General features: G+C 42.1%; 1 protein-coding gene across 1 annotated transcript in view; it reads left to right on the forward strand.

Annotated features, from left to right (window-relative positions):
* The window catches only part of LOC133538573 (uncharacterized), a 30,395-nt gene that overhangs the window by 7,625 nt on the left and 5,692 nt on the right, over positions 1 to 17,078 (forward strand). The window contains exon 3 of the mRNA XM_061880226.1: positions 11,454 to 11,529. The gene's annotated coding sequence lies outside the window, so the exon portion shown is untranslated. The remainder of the gene's footprint in view (positions 1 to 11,453; positions 11,530 to 17,078) is intronic.

A 17,078-nucleotide genomic window follows, 5' to 3' on the forward strand; every position in this document is an offset into this window, starting at 1 on the left:
AAAGAAAAAAAAAGACAGGGCAGTGGGAGCGATTCAGATGTTATTAGACACATTTACTAGGATAATTCTGGAAAATCCTTTATCTGCTTATTGTGTTACTAGTGTTTTAGTGAGATTATATAGTCGTACCTGAAAGTTGAAGGGGTGTGGCCACGGGTGTGGTGACCGCCAGTGTCTCTGAGAGAAGCCACGTTTCTCGACGAGCGAAGCTAAGGCAGCCGGTCGGGCCGGGCTGAGCTTTTTCCCCCCCTCCTCCACGGTGGAAGCATCCAACGTTCAGGGGCGGCCGGTCGGAGGAGGCAAGAGAGTCCACAGCTGCCTCTTTTCTTTTCTTTTCTTTTCTTAGTTTATTTCGAACATGACATACATACAACATTATACATCAGTTAAATTCATCATTTCGCAATACACAATACATCATGTCCGAAAAGGAGTAGGAAGAAGCAAAGCTTATTTAATCCTACCCCTTTTCCACTTCAGAGCGCCCACAATATATACAATTATTCACTGACCTTATTTACAGCAAAATAGCAAAATGACATCTATGAGTGATTAACACAGCAGTTTTCTAACATGTACTTAATTATTTCAGTCATTATTAACATACTAAGATGAAGAATATCTTATTTTCAATAAGTTTGAAAGTGTTTCTCATAATACTTCTTCTTTGTACTTTGTAAGCACTATTAATTTAAACATCCTCTTAAACTGGCTCATATCAGTACAATGTTTAACTTCTTTACTTAATCCATTCCATGATTTAATTCCACATACTGATATGCTAAAAGTTTTAAGTGTTGTACGGGCATACAAATGTTTTAAGTTAGATTTTCCTCTAAGGTTATATTTCTCCTCTTTAGTTGAGAAGAATTGTTGTACATTCTTTGGTAGCAGGTTATAATTTACTTTGTACATCAATTTAGCTGTTAGCGACTCTTACCGCTTATGTCTACGGTAAGAGCCGACTTATTACCACAATTTTCTCACCGAAACCTGCCGGTTGACATGTGTTAGAGAACCATGTTCGCTTGACCGCTCTGTTCTATAGTAAAGCTTCACCTTCGGGAATGTAAACAAGGAAACACCGGCTGTGTTTGTGTGGCGAACGGCAGCTGCTATCAAAACCGCTTCGCACCTACATCTTTCTTCTTTGATGTCTCCATTATTAATTGAACAAATTGCAAAAGATTCAGCAACACAGATGTCCGGACTACTGTGTAATTATGCGATTAAAGCTGACGACTTGGAGCTGGGATCGGGCTGGAACAAAATGTCCATTACAATCCGTGACGTCACGCACACGCTTCTTCATACGCGTCATCATACCGACGTTTTCAACAGGATACTTCGCGCGAAATTTTAAATTGCAATTTAGTAAACTATTTAGTAAACAATTTAGTAAAAGCCACCCGAACGCCTCCCTAGGGAGGTGTTTAGGACACGTCCAACCGGTAGGAGGCCACGGGGAAGACCCAGGACACGTTGGGAAGACTATGTCTCCCGGCTGGCCTGGGAACGCCTCGGGGTCCCCCGGGAAGAGCTAGACGAAGTGGCTGGGGAAAGGGAAGTCTGGGTTTCCCTGCTTAGGCTGTTGCCCCCGCGACCCGACCTCGGATAAGCGGAAGAAGATGGATGGATAAATGGAATTTAGTAAACTAAAAAAGCCGTATTGGCATGTGTTGCAATGTTAATATTTCATCATTGATATATAAACTATCAGACTGCGTGGTCGGTAGTAGTGGGTTTCAGTAGGCCTCTAAACTCTCTTTAAAGTAAAGGACTTACTGTGTAAACTTGTGCCTGTGCAGTCCGTAACAAAGCATGCGTCACTGGTAACGAACGAACGAGCCTCTAATTAATATGTCGCATTGGAAATATTTTAATAGCTTACAAATGGGGCTAAGTGCACACTGCCCTCTGCCATTTATTTACAGTGAGGCTGAGACTTACTGGCACGAAGCAGCCGATTCTGAGACGTCTTAATTAGAAGGAACCTTCTGATGCGTGTGTGGAACCTCTGTGGTCCCTAAACACCACCCTTTCTCAGAAAAAAAAATTAAAAAATGGCCTCGGTCTTAATCAGTACCAAATGGAGACCCCCTCTCCTCTTTCCCATCATGGGTGATAGAAGGAATCAGGGAGGAAGGAAGTGATTGCATTCAGTGAGAACCTTCCATTTTTATGTTTTACAGGCCGGTCACATCACCCCCACAACGCTTACAGTTACCGACGCTTTCATGTGTCGCACAATTGCTTATAATTAAGAGCTATTTGTTTGCTGGCCGCAGGGTGTTACATTCTTTATCCACATGGCTCTTCTTTTTTACACGTTTTTGTCTTTTGCGGCTTCATGAACGTTTCGTAAATACACGTCGGGCCTCCTGAGATTTTTCATGTTATGAATATGAAACATGACTTGAAGTCATTATTCCACTGTTTTTTTCCATTTTTAATCCCATTCACACCTTATGTCTCAGTGTAGAATTCCGTGCTTTGTACAGCATGTGCTTGTGATTATTAATTAGCGTTCCACTCGCATTTAAGGGCAATAATGGGGAGGGCTAGTAAAAATTAAAAGACTTTATTGCCTAGGCCTGCAATTATGGTTTACTACGTGTTTGTTTTTCAATACGTTTTAATGTCGGACTGATGCAACAATTGGCACGCACACTCTCCGCCTTGGCAGGGATGTTGTGTTGCAACATGAAGTGGACCGCAGTGCGTCTCGCCACCGAGGCAGGAAACTGAAGGACAGTGTCACCACAAAGACACAAACCTCACTCACGCACGCACACTTTGAATTGCTGCAAGGAAGAATTCAGGAAAATGTTGCATTTGTTTTCAGAAAATGGAAAAACGTCATCAAACTACAAAACCCCAAAACCCGTCAAGTTGGCACGTTGTGTGTAAATCATAAATAAAAACAGAATACAATGATTCGCAAATCCTTTTCAACTTATATTCAATTGAATAGACTGCAAAGACAAGATATTTAACGTTTAAACTGGAAAACCGTTATTTTTTGCAAATATTTGCTCATTTGGAATTTGATGCTTGCGACATGTTTCAAAAAAGTGGCAAAAAAGACTGAGAAAGTTGAGGAATGCTCATCAAACACTTATTTGGAACATCCCACAGGTGAACAGGCTAATTGGGAACAGGTGGGTGCCATGATTGCGTATAAAAACCGCTTCCAGGAAATGCTCACTCATTCACAAACAAGGATGGGGCGAGGGTCACCACTTTTTGAACAAATGCATGAGCAAATTGTCGAACAGTTTAAGAACCACATTTGTCAACGAGCTATTGCAAGGAATTAAAAGCATTCACTATCTACAGTCCGTAACATCATCAAAAGGTTCAGAGAATCTGATAGGCCGAAAACCAACATTGAATGCCCATGACCTTGGATCCCTCAGGCGGTACTGCATCAAAAAGCGACGTCAGTGTGTAAAGGATATCACCACATGGGCTAAGGAACACTTAAGAAAACCACTGTCAGTAACTACAGTTGGTCGCTACATCTGTAAGTGCTATTTAAAACTCTACTATGCAAAGGGAAAGCCATTTATCAACAACACCCCAGAAACGCCACTGGCTTTGCTGGGCCCCGAGCTCATCTAAGATGGACTGATGCAGCGTGGAAAAGTGTTCCGTGGTTAATGATTATTTGCAAAATCAATATAAGTTTCTTAGTTAGAACATTAAGAAATCTTGTGTTTGCAGTCTATTCAATTGAATATAAGTTGAAAAGGATTTGCAAATCATTGTATTCTGTTTTTATTCACAAATTACACAACGTGCCAACTTCACTGGTTTTGGGTTTGGTATATAAACCTTGATATTAGATTAAAATACAATACAATATAGTACAAAACCAGAAGTAACGTAATACAACTTCAGCATTAGAAACATTAGCAACTATTTTGCAAGTGGAAAAAAATAAACGTGATTTAAAAATGAAATAAGAAGTGATGGACTTTAAAGAAGTAGGAAGATAATTCCAATCAAATGGGGCTTTAAACTTAAATGATTGGCGGCCTATTTCTTTGTGAATTTTAGGGACTGTAAAAATGGATATGTCTGAGAGAATAGGGAGCTGTATACTGAACCAAAAGTAGTTTAAATACAGTGGAACATGTAAGGAAATACGTTTAAAAAGAAACAGAACCCTGTGAAAATTACGCCTCAATTTAGGATGAAGCCAATTAAGAGGCTGCATAAAGAGTTATATAAAATGTTGAGACTTTTGAGGATAGCATCAGTAGTGTTTTAGTAAACAGCAGCATAATTTAGTATGGGAACTAACAATTGTGAAATGATTATTCTTCTAACCAGAAGTAACAAGCGTTATAAAATAGATTAGAAAGGACACATTTTTCAAATTGTGGATGCTAGCGGGTTGTATTCAGCCCGTGTGCTGTAGTTTGGGATCCTTTTGATCTGAAGTTTACCGCTGCCGGGTATTTTATTATATATATTTACTGTCATATTTTCAGAATGTGTTTGTTCGTTTTTTGGCCAAAGTAAGACAAAGAAAAAAATCTGACGTTGTCTTTATTTTTTGGTTTTAATGCCATGATTTTAACAGCTTGGCCTGCACAGATTTCCCTCCATGGCCCCTGAGCTCAAATGAGTTGGACACCCTGGCTGTACAATAATACAGTACGTGTAATAGATGCGGCAAAAAAATAAGGGCAACATAAAATAGAGTAGATCCAGCGGAAAATAGACATAAACAAAGCGAGGTAGCTAAAATAGAAGCGGTTGAACAAATAAAATAAAAAAAAAACCTTGAGACTTCCCGCGGGCTGTTGTTTGAGGACCACTGGTCTATATCATGCAACCCTAACACACACACTTTTAATGTAATTAGCTTCGAAAAACATCCATCTAATGCTATTTTTAAAACTTACTGGGCTAAGCAGAAAAACGTTTTATTTCATTTCTTTTCTGTTCATCACCTACTGTATATCACTAAGTCACATGGACAGAAAAGACACTTTTCCACTGAGAGAGAGACACACACACACACACACACACACACACACACACACACACACACACACACACAGTGCAATACACTCGTCCTCTGTTAGGCTGCGCTGCATTTGTATGGCTCTTTCTTCTGCGACGCTGTCATTTGGTCCCGCTGATGTAGCAGAAAAGCGTCTGGGTCACAGAGTCAGTTGGCACCAGTGTATGTATGAGAGAGGCAGAGTGTGCACGTTTACACACACACACACACACACACACACACACACACACACACACACATGGTTGTGTGTGTGTGTGTCTCTGCAGCCCCCCCCCCCAGCTCTGCTCTGTCCACAATGAGCCGTGCTCTGAAATGTGGAGCCGAGTGATGACAGGCCGATCGGGGATGGACAATGTGCTGTAATTTGTGAGGGGCCAGGCCTGGAGAGGAATGATGGGTAATTAAGAGGAAGACATGAGAGACACCATGGGGGCCGTCGGCTGTGTGTAGCGATAAACTAGCAACCCCCCGCTCACATGCAGTCTGTTAACTTGTAACTGCTTACCTTTTAAAAATACAACTTTTTCCTTTTTATTGCAGATGGTACTTAATCTATTTAACAGTACTGACCTTTGACAAAAAAGTCACAATGCATTTTTATTGTTTTAAAGGGGAAGTGCACTTTTTTGGAATTTTGCTTATCATTCACAATCCCAATAACTTCGTAGCAGGTAAAACACACATTGTTAAAGGGGAACATTATCACAATTTCAAAAGGGTTAAAAACAATAAAAATCAGTTCCCAGTGGCTTGTTGTATTTTTTGAATTTTTTTTTTCAAAATTTTACCGTTTTGGAATATCCCTAAAAAAAGCTTTAAAGTGCTTGATTTTTGCTATTTGTGATGCGACTATCCATTTCCCTGTGACGTCATACAGTGCTGCCAATGTAAACAAACAATGGCGAATACCACAGCAAGATATAGCGACACTAGCTCGGATTCAGACTCGGATTTCAGCGGCTTAAGCGATTCAACAGATTACACGTGTATTGAAACGGATGGTTGGAGTATTAAAGTATTGAAGAAGAAACTGAAGCTATTGAGCAAATAGCTATTGACGCTATTCATAGCCATAGCATGGCCGAATAGCTGCGTTAGCATCGCCAGTAAAATGTGCGGACCAAACGATCAGGACTTTCGCATCTTGTGACACTGGAGCAACTTAAATCCGTTGATTGGTAAGTGTTTTTTTCGCATTAAATATGGGTGGGAGGAAACGTAATATCGTTGCAAATGCATTAGCAGGTTATCCATACATCTATGTGCCATGTCTGCTCTAGCACCGCCGGTAAATAGCATGTTAGCATCGATTAGCGTAGCATTTTAGCATCGATTAGCTGGCAGTCACGCCGCGACCAAATATGTCTGATTAGCACAAAAGTCAACATCAACAAAACTCACCTTTGTGATTTCGTTGACTTTATCGTTGCAAATGCATCTGCAGGTTATCCATACATCTCTGTGCCATGTCTGTCATCGCCGGTAAAATGTGGAGACACCTTGGCACATTCAATGGGGGTCTGGCGGCAGACACTTTCCCATCTTTGAGCCAGTGGTGCAACTTGAATCCCTCCCTGTTAGTGTTGTTACACCCCCCGACAACACACCGACGAGGCATGATGTCTCCAAGGTTCCAAAAAATAGTCGAAAAAACGGAAAATAACAGAGCTGAGACCCAATGTTTACAATGTGTTGAAAATGAAAATGGCGGCTGTATTACCTCGGCGACGTCACATTCTGACGTCATCGCCTCCAGAGCGATAAACAGAAAGGCGTTTAATTCGCCCAAATTCACCCATTTAGAGTTCGGAAATCGGTTAAAAAAATATATGGTCTTTTTTTTTGCACCATCAAGGTATATATTGACGCTTACATAGGTCTGGTGATAATGTTCCCCCTTTAAAGATAAAACACAAATTGTAGGAATTTGTTGCAGAATTTAGTAATTTTACTTGCATTAGTTGACGCTAATTGGGCGCTTTTAACTTTGGCATCAAGCCAAGCAGCTGTGTGCGTGTCTACATATCAACATGTGCACAACAGGGGAGCTGGTCAACTATGTTATGAGAGTAGCGTATTTGTATTTGCGAGAATGGAGATGTGTTGGCTGAGTGACGTCAATAAGTGAGTGGGCGAGCGAAGAGACAGCGTTTGCACTGCGCAGTAGAGTGAACGGCTCTGGTTGTGTCCTGCAAAACTAACAATAAAGCAAACAGATTGTCAAGAATCGGCGGCCTTGTCATTCTGACCCAAGAGCGGAGCTTAGCAGACCCATTAAAGCAGGGGTGGCCACACTTTTTCTGCAGGCGAGCTACTTTTCAATTGACCAAGTCGAGGAGATCTACCTCATTCATATTTATCATTTATTTTTATTTATTTATGAAAGAGACGTTTTGGTAACAAGTTAATGGTGTTTAATGAAGACAAGAATATAAGTTGGTGTATTACCTGATTCTGATAACTTGCATTGATTGGAATTAGACAGTAATGATGATAACGTCCGCATTTTCAAATGGAGGATAAAAAAAGTCCTCCTTTCTGTCCAATACCACATGAAAGCGGTTGGATTTGGCATCTCATTTGTCCAACTTGCATACTCTTTTTTTAAACACTTTGTTATGAGAGTAGCATATGTGTGTGTGGCCCTTTAATGTGTGACAGCAGGTGAGTGACGTCAGTGAGTGTGCGGGTGGGCAAGCAAGTGAGAAAGCGGTCGCTGGGGGCGGGGGAGAAATACATTGGCATCAAACTCCGTAGCTTGCTAGCTTGTGCACGCTAGCTTTCTGAGACTCTTATTTTGTTAGCACAGGCAGGATGAAACAGGTCTTTTATGGTGAAGACAGGAACTGTGCAGTCGGTCTTTAGAGTTTTGACAGTAGGTACGGAGTCTCTAGAAATAAAATGTGTTTCTCTGCGTCCGCCCTGTTAGTGATTTTTTTCTTAAATATGAGCTCGCAGCAGCCAGCGTCATCTCACAAGATCCTCGGCCGAGAATGTCAAACAACTGACGAAAGTGAAGTCTTGGTATGATTGATGATTGCTCATTTTTATGTCTATTTTTTAATGCCTGGCTTGAGATCGACTGACACACCCTCCGAGATCGACCAGTCGATCGCGATCGACGTAATGGGCACCCCTGCTTTAAAGGGAAACTGCACTTTTTTGGGAATTTTGCGCCATCCTTTTGTGAGACAAGAACACATTTGAATTTTTGTATGCATTCTAACTCGTAAATAAACGCTAGCAAAAGTCAGCTAACAATGAAAGTAATGGGAGTCATTACGTCATTGCGTGTATTCCGCCTATTAAGCGCTCTAAAAAACATCCAAAACATACATCAACGTTTTACATACACAATTTAAGTATATAACTATTGTAGGGTACTAATAAAGTACCGAGGTGCTAATTAATTTAAATCTGTACTATACTACCTTTGAAAAATACCAGTACCTTTAATGTTGCTGTGCGGCGGTGACGACAGAGCCGAGGCGCATGATGTTGAGTGTGTCAAGACGCACACAGACAGTAAAAGGAAGAATGGAAAAAAACGACAACAATACAGATTAAAAAACACGGTGCGTGAATCTCAATATGGATATATTTGGGCTTCAAAACTAACAATAAAATCTGACGATTTAAACAGGGAGGCGCCGCTCTGCAAGTGTTGCTTTAAAACATGCCTTGCCAAACACGGCGATTGGTATTATCACTTTTGCTTCAAACTTAGGTAAACATTATATAATAAGCATTCAGATCTGCATAAGGAATTTATATGGCGACCGGTAATAATTAAGTCTCTGATTCTGATTACACCTGTCATGCTGTCCGGCTCCGGTGCAGACCGTAGTCGAGGAGCAACGTCTAATTCCTGATAACGTCTTGGAATTAGACGTTATCAGCACCACTGTCTAATTCCAATCAATGCAAGTCATCAGAATCAAATACACCAACTTATATTCTTGTCTTCATGAAAGAAAGGAATCTATGTGTGTTAAACATGCTTGTATTATCATTAAACACCATTAACTTGTTAACAAAAATGTCTCTTTCATAAATAAATAAATATAAATTATAAATAGGAATGAGGTAGATCTCCTCGACTTGGTCAATTGAAAAGTAGCTCGCCTGCAGAAAAAGTGTGAGCGCCCCTGCTTTAAAGAGTACAATTTCAGGATCATTGCAAAAAAAATAATTTAACAGCAAACTCTGCAAAATTTCATTTTATTTCATTGACTATACCATTTTTAAATTACTTAATTGCAAGCTAAAGTTAAGTTAAAGTACCAATGATTGTCACACACACACACACCAGGTGTGGTGAAATGTGTCCTCTGCATTCAACCCATCCCCTTGTTCACCCCCTGGGAGGTGAGGGGAGCAGCGGGCAGCAGCGGTGCCACGCCCGGGAACCCTTGATGCTGAGTGCCAAGCAGGGAAGTAATGGGTACATTTTTTATAGTCTTTGGTAGACACTAAATTGTTGGAAGGGTATTAAAAAAAAAAAAAGCATTAAAAGTACGAGATAAAAGACTCATCAATCATCATTGCTGAATACTCAAGAAATACAACCTGGTCAATTGGGAAAACTTAATAAAGTTTGCTGATTCAGTTCCTGTACATAACATTTTAACAACCCAGCACCACCTCCTCTCAAAAACTAGATCGGGCCCTAGAGGGGACTGTTTGGTGCCGTTTGGAAATAGTCTGTTTGAACAGCCAGCTGTCATTTTCTTCCCGAGCGTAGAACACATGGAACACAATTCCTGTAAACATAAGGGAACTAACAACCCAAGCAGCATTTAATAAGGCCTTGAAAAATTGGCTGCTTGTAAGCCAAAATTGTAGTCCTATAGTCAATGGTATAAATTAACTGGTACACCGCACTATCAGATATGTATTTTATCAATTGTTGTGAATTGCACAAGGCAGATTTGTGACTTTGTTTACAGCAGCACCTTTGGCACCTAAATCTTGGAGTTTTACATTTTTAATATTGTGAATCTGTGTACTATGTCTTGAATTTGTTTGTCTTGATTTTACCATCAACTTGCCAGGGGACTGGATAAGGAAATTTGTAGAGATGTCCGATAATGGCTTTTTTGCCGATATTTTGCCTAATTTTGTTGTGATGCCCCGCTGGATGCATTAAACAATGTAACAAGGTTTTCCAAAATAAATAAACTTAAGTTATGGAAAAAAAATGCCAACATAACACTGCCATATTTATTATTGAAGTCACAAAGTACATTTTTTTTTTTTAAACATGCCTCAAAACAGCAGCTTGGAATTTGGGACATGCTCTCCCTGAGAGAGCATGAGGAGGTTGAGGGGGTATATTGTAGCGTCCCGGAATAGTTAGTGCTGCAAGGGTTTCTGGGTATTTGTTCTGTTGTGTTTATGTTGTGTTACGGTGCGGATATTCTCCCGAAATATGTTTGTCATTCTTGTTTGGTGTGGGTTCACAGTGTGGCGCATATTTGTAACAGTGTCAAAGTTGTTTGAATGGCCACCCTCAGAGTGACCTGTATGGTTGTTGACCAAGTATGAATTGCATTCACTTGTGTGTGTGTGTGAGAAGTCGTAGATATTATGTGATTGGACTGGCAGTGCCTTTTAAGGTTTATTGGCGCTCTGTACTTCTCCCTACGTCCGTGTACACAGCTGCGTTTTAAAAAGTCATAAATTTTACTTTTTGAAACAGACACCGATAATTTTGCAACCGATACCGATCATTTCCGATATTACATTTTAAAGCATTTATCGGCCGATATTATCGGACATGGCTTCACGGTGGCAGAGGGGTTAGTGCGTCTGCCTCACAATACGAAGGTCCTGCAGTCCTGGGTTCAAATCCAGGCTCGGGATCTTTCTGTGTGGAGTTTGCATGTTCTCCCCGTGAATGCGTGGGTTCCCTCCGGGTACTCCGACTTCCTCCCACTTCCAAAGACATGCACCTGGGGATAGGTTGATTGGCAACACTAAATTGGCCCTAGTGTGTGAATGTGAGTGTGAATGTTGTCTGTCTATCTGTGTTGGCCCTGCGATGAAGTGGCGACTTGTCCAGGGTGTGCCCCGCCTTCCGCCCGATTGTAGCTGAGATAGGCGCCAGCGCCCCCCGCGACCCCGAAAGGGAATAAGCGGTAGAAAATGGATGGATGGATTATCGAACATCCCTAGAAATTAGCCATTGGCTCTAATCTTACACATTCACATTTCAAATGTTATTGTCCCTTTTGAATAAATATAAAACAATATCACCACTTTCCTTATCTCTTGTGTTCTGTGGATGCCAACATCCCAGCATGAAAATCCTTTCCACAACCAGAATACAAGTATGAAAAAGCTGTGCTTGAAATCCAAAACATATGACCATGCAGAAAATCTAAAATATATATTTTTTTGAATTTCCTCTTAGATCCCTTTTCATCCTATGGAAGGTCTCACCACATTTCTACAGGCACCTAAAGCCGCGTGCAGGACTCAAACTTAAGGTGAGCGCCGCATAGACCCGGTTCCCACGGACATTAAAAAAAAAAACAAAAAAAAACTCAATTCTGCACATTTCTGCCTTATAGCTCCTTGCAGCTTGTAAATCACCAAAGCTCCCTCTCGGGCCCGTGAAATAAACGTGCTTGGCGTCTCTGACTAATTGATAACGTCAAAATGTAAACTCATGGTTCATAGTGGTGCTGATTTGAAAACACCAGGGGAGGAAAAGAGAGGCTGATCACTGAGGGAATGTTAGAATGAGATAGATAGATAGATAGATAGATAGATAGACAGTACTTTATTGATTCCTACAGGAGAGTTCCAAAGAAAGGCAAAAACTTCAAGACAAAGAACAGAGAGAAGACATGACAGACATCCAAGGACAACATCCACGTAAAAGCGAGTGGGCAGCGTAAGACGGAGTTGGTTCTCTTGGTATCTTTTTTACCGTATAATTTGAAATTTTGGCTCATTTTTACAAGTTAAAGGCCTACTGAAACCCACTACTACCGACCACGCAGTCCGATAGTTTATATATCAATGATGAAATATTAACATTGCAACACATGCCAATATGGCCTTTTTAGTTTACTAAATTGCAATTTTAAATTTCCCGCGAAGTTTCCTGTTGAAAACGTCGCATAATGATGACGTGTGCATTTGACGTCTCGGGTTGTAGCGGACATTTTTTTTCCAGCCCGATCCAAGCTATAAGTAGTCTGCTTCAATCGCATAATTACACAGTATTCTGGACTTCTGTGTTGCTGAATATTTTGCAATTGCTGAATATTTTGCAATTTGTTCAATTAATAATGGAGACATCAAAGAAGAAAGATGGAGGTGGGAAGCGGTGTATTGCAGCTGCCTTTGGCAACACAAACACAGCCGGTGTTTCCTTGTTTAAAATTCCCGAAGGTGAAGCTTTACTATGGAACAGAGCGGTCAAGCAAACATGGATCCTGACCACATGTCAACCGGCAGGTTTCGGGGAAAAAATGGTGGTAATAGGTCGGCTCTTACCATAGTTATGAGCGGAGCTTGCGTCCTCCTGCAGCTCTCCCGTCCAAAGGCAAAACCTAGTAACTCACTTCTAGCTGATTTTGAGAAAACAAAGGAAAACCAATCTATCTTGATGCTGTCTTACGAAGATCTACAAAGTCATCAAACGTATAGATGTTTTCTTGAGCTTTCATTTTCTTGCCGATTGAGCCATGGATTGAATCTGCTCTCATGAACGTGTGCCCTTTCCCCAGATATTTTATCACAATCTCGGGTGGGCCCCATTCTGCGTTTGCACATTGGGCAAGAGCCGTGTACAGCGTCCAGTTTTTATTTTGACCTCCACAGTTATCTGCCCAAAAGAGTATGCAAGGGGAAGAATCAAGAACAATACATTTAATGAAGGTGCTTGCAACGTCCTGGGCCAATCTTCCAAATATCCCCTCGTGCCATAATATCACATAATCAGGTTGACCGTCGGCCCCCATTTGTGCAAATGTCTCATTAAAGACAATAAGGCGACTGACAAAGAAGCTCCGATGGGTCCCTTGAGATACTACGTTTTTCTGTTGTATCTACGCGGTTATGTGGTAGTTGCTAGGTCCTGTCATGCGCGTAACAGCTTACTTACGGAACAAATTACAATATCGCATACACTCATGTAAAGCATATCACCTACAAACTCCAAAATTATCAGCTCAGTTTTGACCAAAATTGAGTTACTGGGTTTTGCCTTTGGATGGGAGAGCTGCTGCGGACTATTACCTCCTCCCACCGGAGACACTGGCGGTCACCACACCCGTAGCCACACCCCTCCGACTTTCAGGTACCATATAATCTCACTAAAACACTAGTAACACAAAAAGCAGATCGGTCCTGCTAGACACCGACCTCTATTTAATAATACAACTCTAACATTTGACAACCAAACAATTAAACAAGGCGACACGGTAAAGAATCTGGGTATTATCTTCGACCCAACTCTCTCCTTTGAGGCACACATTAAAAGCGTTACTAAAACGGCCTTCTTTCATCTCCGTAATATCGCTAAAATTCGCTCCATTTTGTCCACAAAAGACGCTGAGATCATTATCCATGCGTTTGTTACGTCTCGCCTCGACTACTGTAACGTATTATTTTTGGGTCTCCCCATGTCTAGCATTAAAAGATTACAGTTGGTACAAAATGCGGCTGCTAGACTTTTGACAAGAACAAGAAAGTTTGATCACATTACGCCTGTACTGGCTCACCTGCACTGGCTTCCTGTGCACTTAAGATGTGACTTTAAGGTTTTACTACTTACGTATAAAATACTACACGGTCTAGCTCCATCCTATCTTGCTGATTGTATTGTACCATATGTCCCGGCAAGAAATCTGTGTTCAAAAGACTCCGGATTATTAGTGATTCCCAAAGCCCAAAAAAAGTCTGCGGGCTATAGAGCGTTTTCCGTTCGGGCTCCAGTACTCTGGAATGCCCTCCCGGTAACAGTTCGAGATGCTACCTCAGTAGAAGCATTTAAGTCTCACCTTAAAACTCATTTGTATACTCTAGCCTTTAAATAGACTCCCTTTTTAGACCAGTTGATCTGCCGTTTCTTTTCTTTTTCTCCTATGTCCCACTCTCCCTTGTGGAGGGGGTCCGGTCCGATCCGGTGGCCATGTACTGCTCGCCTGTGTATCGGCTGGGGACATCTCTGCGCTGCTGATCCGCCTCCGCTTGGGATGTTTTGCTGCTGGCTCCGCTGTGAACGGGACTCTCGCTGCTGTGTTGGATCCGCTGTGAACGGGACTCTCGCTGCTGTGTTGGATCCATTATGGATTGAACTTTCACAGTATCATGTTAGACCCGCTCGACATCCATTGCTTTCGTCCTCTCCAAGGTTCTCATAGTCATCATTGTCACCGACGTCCCACTGGGTGTGAGTTTTCCTTGCCCTTATGTGGGCCTACCGATGATGTTGTTGTGGTTTGTGCAGCCCTTTGAGACACTAGTGATTCAGGGCTATATAAGTAAACATTGATTGATTGATTGAAAGCAGATAAGGGATTTTCCAGAATTATCCTAGTAAATGTGTCTAATAACATCTGAATCGCTCCCACTGTCCTCAGCTTTTTTTTTTTTGTACTTTTTTTTTTCTTCTAGTCCTTCACTCTCAATATCCTCATCCACCAATCTTTCATCCTTGCTCAAATTAATAGGGAAATTGTCGCTTTCTCGGTCCGAATCGCTCTAGCTGCTGGTGGCTATGATTGTAACCAATGTGAGGAGCCCTACAACCAGTGACGTCACGCGCACATCGTCTGCTACTTCCAGTAAAAGCCAAAGTTGCGAACTCTATCATCGATGTTCTCTACTAAATCCTTTCAGCAAAAATATGGCAATATCGCAAAATGATCAAGTATGACACAGAATGGACCTGCTATCCCCGTTTAAATAAGAAAATCTCATTTCAGTAGGCCTTTAAAGTTAAATACCAATGATTGTCACACATACACTGGGTGTGGTGATATTATCCTCTGCATTTGACCCATCACCCTTCATCACCCCCTGGGAGGTGAGGGGAGTAGTGAGCAACAGCGGTGGCCGCAACATGGAATAATTTTTGGTGATTTAACCCCCAATTGCAACCCTTGATGCTGAGTGCCAAGCAGGGAATTAATGGGTCCCATTTTTATAGTCTTTAGTATGACTCGGTCGGGTTTGAACTCATGCTCTACCGATCTTTTACTTAGCAAATCCATTCCGTGGGCCAGATAAAACCTGTTCACTGAATCAACCCACCGGGTTGTACGTTTGACATCCCTGATCTATACTGTAGCTTTTCCTTCATGCTTGTTTACGTGTGTCAATTTGTTTGTTATAAACTTATCGGGTTGAGGCCGAGAAGACAAATGCAAAGGAGCGGAATGTTTACAGTTTGACATGCAAATACACTAAAAGTCCTCTATCCTGAAATTCTTACTCAAGAGAAGACTCTGTAAGCGAACTCTGATACCATCCATCCATCCATCCATCCATCCGAGGTCGGGTCGCGGGGGCAGCAGCCTAAGCAGGGAAGCCCAGACTTCCCTCTCCCCAGCCACTTCGTCTAGCTCTTCCCGGGGGATCCCGAGGCGTTCCCAGGCCAGCCGGGAGACAAAGTCTTCCCAACGTGTCCTGGGTCTTCCCCGTGGCCTCCTACCAGCTGGACGTGCCCTAAACACCTCCCTAGGGAGGCGTTCGGGTGGCATCCTGACCAGATGCCCGAACCACCTCATCTGGCTCCTCTCGATGTGAAGGAGCAGCGGCTTTACTTTGAGTTCCTCCCGGATGGCAGAGCTTCTCACCCTATCTCTAAGGGAGAGCCCCGCCACACGGCGGAGGAAACTCATTTCAGCCGCTTGTACCCGTGATCTTATCCTTTCGGTCATGACCCAAAGCTCATGACCATAGGTGAGGATGGGAACGTAGATCGACCGGTAAATTGAGAGCTTTGCCTTCCGGCTCAGCTCCTTCTTCACCACAACGGATCGGTACAACGTCCGCATTACTGAAGACGCCGCACCGATCCGCCTGTCGATCTCACGATCCACTCTTCCCCCACTCGTGAACAAGACTCCTAGGTACTTGAACTCCTCCACTTGGGGCAGGGTCTCCTCCCCAACCCGGGGATGGCACTCCACTCTGATACCACTCCCCTAAATTTGCATACCATAATTTGAGAAAACAGAGCCCTCTAGTGACCTGATGTAAGGAGTGTGACAATCCCTTCCTCCCCTCGTTCTTAAAGTGTCTGTTTGCATCAGTTACGCAGCTGCCTAGAGGGCGCTAACTTTCGACTGCATTATATCCCGCCTTCTTCCTGCTCCGACCATATCAACTGTTCTCCACCTGATGCACACATGCACAGCAAAATCAATCAATCAATGTTTATTTATATAACCCTAATTTAATTCTTATTTGTACTGTGAAGTTCAAATTTGAATGACAATAAAAAGAAAGTCTAAGTCTAAATCACCAGTGTCTCAAAGGGCTGCACAAGCCACAACAAAATCCTCGGTTCAGATCCCGCATCACGGCAAGGAAAAACTCAACCCAATGGGACAATGAAAAACCTTGGAGAGGACCGCAGATGCCATAGGGCGACCGGTGCAATGGATGTCGAGTGGATCTAACATATTATTGTGAAAGTCCAGTCCATAGTGGATCTAACATAATATTGTGGAGTCCAGTCCATAGTGGATCCAACATAATAATGAGAGTCCAGTCCATAGTGGATCCAACATAATATTGTGGAGTCCAGTCCATAGTGGATCTAACATATTAGTGAGAGTCCAGTCCATAGTGGATCTAACATAATATTGTGGAATCCATTCCATAGTGGATCTAACATAATAGTGAGAGCCAGGTCCATAGTGGATCTAACATAATATTGTGGAGTCCAGTCCATCGTGGATCTAACATAATATTGTGAGAGTCCAGTCCATAGTGGATCCAACATAATAGTGAGAGTCCAGTCCATAGTGGATCCAACATAATAGTGAGAGTCCAGTCCATAGTGGATCTAACA

Source organism: Nerophis ophidion, linkage group LG20, assembly GCF_033978795.1.
Source record: "Nerophis ophidion isolate RoL-2023_Sa linkage group LG20, RoL_Noph_v1.0, whole genome shotgun sequence".
NCBI classification, from domain to species: domain Eukaryota; kingdom Metazoa; phylum Chordata; class Actinopteri; order Syngnathiformes; family Syngnathidae; genus Nerophis; species Nerophis ophidion.